This window comes from Lupinus angustifolius, chromosome LG16, assembly GCF_001865875.1.
Source record: "Lupinus angustifolius cultivar Tanjil chromosome LG16, LupAngTanjil_v1.0, whole genome shotgun sequence".
In the NCBI taxonomy this organism is placed as follows: Eukaryota; Viridiplantae; Streptophyta; class Magnoliopsida; order Fabales; family Fabaceae; genus Lupinus; species Lupinus angustifolius.
In genome coordinates, this window is record NC_032024.1 from 8,115,517 (window position 1) to 8,120,952 (window position 5,436).

The 5,436-nt window shown below is 35.6% G+C and overlaps 1 long non-coding RNA gene across 1 annotated transcript; it reads left to right on the plus strand.

Moving 5' to 3' along the window:
* LOC109329586 lies at positions 1,306 to 3,653 on the plus strand. The gene is made up of 5 exons (XR_002105554.1): positions 1,306 to 1,472; positions 1,612 to 1,804; positions 1,912 to 2,000; positions 2,949 to 3,100; positions 3,338 to 3,653. It is a non-coding gene; the product is annotated as an uncharacterized LOC109329586 (long non-coding RNA).

Consider the following 5,436-nt stretch of genomic DNA (forward strand, 5'->3'; position numbering starts at 1 on the left):
AATATAGCCTTTGGATAGAGATTCTGGACTCAGGAGTCGATTACGGATCCAGGAAGGTATTAGCACCCCATCTGTCCGTATTAAAATGGTACCATCGCTAACCACACAGGTTTTTATACCCGCAACAATTATTCATTCAAAATTCTATTAGTAAAAAGAAATATTTTTATTTTTATATTTGCATCTGACAAGAGGTTATCTTGCTCCTACGTATCCCCGGGTGCAATAGGAAAATCAAGACTATGTAGTTGTAGTTCGAAAATTGTTTAGCTACTTCGGTTGATTGTTAGTGATTTGGAAAATACTAATAGGTTTAGGAAGATTGATTTATTGAATTGATTAATATATAATTGTTTTGATTCAATGAGACTAATAGTTTAGAAATGGTGTTGGTCGTAGATCTTCTCCTCATTTCCAGAGGAGTTAGAGACGACTCGAACCATAACCTCACTATAAAAAATCCCATAAAATTTATTTGGTAAAATAGTTTCTAATTATTTAGACATATAGATTTTAGTGGTAAAATAATTAATTGATTATTTATATATGGAATTAATAGTTTAGAGATGATGTTGGTTGTAGACCTTCTTCTCATTTCGAAGGAGTTAGAGACAACTCGAACCATAACCTCACTATAAAAATTTCATATTTAACTTATTTAATAATATAGTGTTGGGTTATTTTTATAATTACAAAATTTAAACAATAAAATAGGCTTGGGAATTATTTTCTATATAGGAAATTAATAGCTTAGAGATGATATTGGTAATAGACCTTCTTCCCATTTTCAGAGAAGTTAGAGACGACTCGAATCATAACCTCACTATAAAAATTACATATTTAACTTGTTTAATAATATAGTGTTGTTTTTAATAATTATAGAATTAAGCAATAAAATAGGTTTGTGAATTATTTTCTATATAGGAAATTAATAGCTTAGAGATGATATTGGTCGTAGACCTTCTTCCCTTTTTTTCAGAAAAGTTATAGACGACTCGAATCATAACCTCACTATAAAAATTCCATAATTAGGTAAGAATTATTTGAAAATATTACTTTAAAAGGACGCATTTTAATAGGCTTTTTGTTAACAAACTGAAACAACTGGTTAAAGTCATGGATTCGTATATGTATGAAGAAGAATTCTAATTAATTGACCTTCATATAAGACATTAGCAAAAATAAATAACTAGGAATGTAAAATCAAATAAATACCAGAATATAAAAAACAATTTAAATAGAATAAATAAAAAATGAATTTAATTAAAAATGAAAAAAATGAGCAACGAAGGTTGAGGGGGCAGCACGACGACGGAAAGTAGTGAATGGGGTCTCTCCACCATGCAACATGACCACTAAGCCGTGTTGTCTCCTCTTCGGTTCCATTTCCATTGACGGTGAGTTCCTTTCTTCAATGACGGTTCGCTATGGTTCTCGACTCTTCTTGTGTTGGAAACGAAATGGAAGCTAAGGTGAGGTCAATTTCAACATCTCCTCTCATCTATTTCATGCACCACAGATTGACACAAAAGGGAACCAAATCCCTAAAGCTTTGAAGCTTTCTCTCTAATATGATCTTCACCTCTATTCCTCTTTTTCTCTTCTTTCCAGCGGTGCCGGCGAGAAGAACAAGGGCCATCCGTCATGGATGATTCGTGACTGAGTACAAGGCGGGTCTAATTCACGATGGTGGCAGTTGAAGGCACGACGGGGAAGCGGTGGTTACTGATTCTTGTCTTCCAGCAGCGGTGATTCCCAATGATGAACGAAGGTCACGACCGAGGGTGTCTCACGGTCCTAAAAGGTAGGGAAAGGCAATAGGGACCCCGAAAATCCCAATAAAGATAGTAATTCAATTACACTCTTCATTTAACTATTTCTGAAAGGGTTACTGATGATGGACTGATTCAGGTATACGAGGTTCCTGAATGGGATTGTGGTGTTTCACGGTGAAGATGATTGAAGGTGGAGGTAGTCACGGCTAGACTCACCAGGATTGGGTAACTTTCTGAGTATTAGTTCTCTGTTTACAGAGGCTCTGTCTCTATATATGTGTGATATGGATGTGTATGTGTTTCGGATTGTGGTGTTATGCGTTAGCATGTATTATGCGTTTTTTAACTGTTATGCATTTTGATTTCTTATGTTGTGATATGTGTATGCTTATTTTAATTTCGCAATATGTATGTATATTTTTTGATATATATACAAATAGGGTGGGATGTATATGTTTATAATTATTTAGACAAGTAGAGTGAAATGCTTGCCTGAGTGGATGTTCTTCTTCCTATGTTGTAGCTTCTTCCTGAATTCTCTCTATTTCTGAGTTCTCCTTTTTTATGATTGTATATGATAGCCTGTTCTCTAGTTGTTTTTTGTGGTCTCCTCTCTCTTAGTGTGCATGATAGCTCTTTTTATAGATGCCAAAGGCTGATTGTAAAGATTAAGAGAAACTTTTCATTTGCTCTTTGATTTAGAAACGTGTCATGACTCTCTATTTCTGATTTTAACTTTTAAAACTGGCCATCAATGCTGCCTAGCTAAACTAAAATCAATAATTCTTGATTTGCACCTCTTTAGTACCACTTTACTCTGATTTACGGCAGATTGGTGTTCTTTTGGAATTCCTTGAGTTAATTCCATGAATGCTCTTGATGTTTATATGTTTATCTTTAATGATTGTTTTGATTGTTCTCTCACTGATTGCTCTCTCACTTATTTCTCTCTCTGAAATTACTTAAATAATTACTACATTCATGCTGATTATGAGCATGTGTAACTGTTGAGAGGTTCTTTGTTTGCATTTCACATAAACTTTCTGGTTGTCTGCTTTTTATTTGTGTAACTGAAGGGACCTCTAGATTATTCTCTGGTTTTTTAAGGCTGCCCAGTTATTGTTGATTCATAATTAGAAATGTAACTGCTTGATATTTGACATCTCTTTGTAGGAACAACATCAACAGACTTATCAATGTACTCTGCTCCGATCCCTAGTAACCTTCAGGTGCCTTTGGGAAGACACCAACGCTGAAGTGGCCATTAGTTGACCTCAAGAAAGATAATACCATCCCACTTCTATCACTATACTTTGCAGAAAATGGTAAGCGTCTGAACTGTGTGATCTTGCATTTTTTTTGTTTTATTTTCTTTGCTAGTTCCATGCTTTCCCTCTTTGCATTCTCTATCCCTACTTTTTCCTTAGCTTCTTACAGACACTTTCCCCAATAGGTTGATTCATGAAATTAATATGCTCATTTCTAAAGCAATTAATCGGATCGATGTCACGTTCAGCTGGTACATGTGTTACACTCTTATAACTGAATTGCACTTTTTGCAGATCAAACCAACGTAGATGCCATGGGTGATGAACTCATTGATTGGTCCAACAAGGGGATGATGAAAAGCATGTGACCTTACACAAACTGAATCCTTCTTTGCCATAATCCTCAGGCTTAATTTTAGTGATAATTTTGTAGGATTTGTTATTAGCCTATGTTGATTATTTGAGTAGGAATCAAACTCAGATTTAATTATTTAGCTCTTTGAAGGATACAAACTTTATTGGTCTTCAGGAATTTTGTTTCTTCTTGCCTTATACTGGTTGTACCGTTGGATTGGCTCTTCAAAGTGCTTCTCATTTCTCCAAGATGTGAACCCCATGAGCATGTAACAAATTGTAATCTCGATGCAGCTTACTTACTTTGAATTACTCAAACAGGTTATGCATGATTTACTAAATCAAGGCATTTATATTGTTGCCTCAAACAGTTCTTGATATGTGGTGCATTTGTATACCCATATTTGTTGTGGTTGGTTATCAGATGATCATATCAATATAAAAGTTATTGTCTACTCCTAGTAAAATTGTAATCATACAGCAAACTCTTTTTTTTTTCAAACATGTCAAAATCATGTTCTATATAGAGTGAAAGTTGGTTATTGCATGTACGTTATCTCAAGCTACGGGACATAGCCGACTTAGTGTTGCTACTAATCAAATAATTATCAATCGCGTAATGATGCAAATTCTATATTCTGAATTTTTGCACAAAAGACACAGAAAAAAAAAACGGTAGGACAAAATTGAGTGTTCACAGTGACCACACTGGATTAGGGTATGTTCCCCCATCCCATAGAAATAGACCATATAGGAGATCTCTAACTTGTCCATATAAAAAGTCTAAAAAGAAAAGTATAGTCCCTAAATGTTTCTATTATGGCACACATGGACACACCTCTCATTCCTGCTACATCAGGAGATATGGGATACCTAGTGGTGTTTACGCTTGGGTAATAAAGGGAGATAACTCCCTCGTTACTAACAGAAAAGGACACAACATAATTTGGATACCTGAAACTAGCAGGTGATCTATTTTGTAGGTATGTCTTCGAACACATGGGCAAAATTGGTATCTTGCTAGCGATAGTTTGAGACATATGACTGGAGACAAGTCAAAATTCCTAGACTTGTCATTAGAAGAAAAGGTCTTCATTACTTATGGAGACAATAACAAATGAAGAATATTAGGCACCGGAAATATTGGCAACTCAACTCATGCTGTAATCGAGAACGTTCTATATGTAGAAGGTTTGAAACATAATTTGTTGAGCATAAGCCAGCTATGCGACACAGGTACATTAGAAGAAGTGCAATCCAAGGACATGAATCAAATCCAACAAGTACATGCTGAGCAAATAGTATAAGAAGAACATCAGGACATGCCTATTGCATGGAAAACCAAAAAGGATCATCCACTCGATAAGGTGTTAGGTGACATATCTACGGGGGTGGTAGTTCTTTACGTAATTTCTGTAATTTTGTTGCATTCGTATCTCAAATAGAGCCAAAGACCATCAATGAATCCATCGAGGATGTACACTAGGGTACAAATATGCAAGAAGAGCTAAACCAGTTTGAGCGAAATAATGTGTGGGACTTGGTCCCCAAACCAAAAGATCATCATGTGATTGGCACCAGATGGGTCTTTCGTAATAAGCTAGGTGAATCTGGCTTAATAATAAGAAATAAGGCTCGCTTAGTGGCCAAAGGCTACAACCAGGAGGAGGGCATCGATTATGATGAGACCTACGCTCCTGTAGCCAGACTTGAGGTCATTAGGATGCTTTTGTCTTTTGCATCAATCATGAACTTTAAACTACTCCAAATGGATGTTAAGAGAGCATTTTTAAATAGCTATATTCAAAAGGAGGTGTACGTAGACCAACCACCAGGGTTTGAAAACTTCAAATACCCGAACCATGTATATAAACTCAAGAAGGCCCTCTATGGCCTAAAACAAGCTCCTAGAGCCTGATACGATAGATTGAGTTCGTTTCTACTTGAAAAAGGGTTCGAAAGAGGCTTGGTCAACACCACTCTCTTTATCCGTAGATTAGATAATCATGTTTTACTTGTACAAATACATGTTCATGATA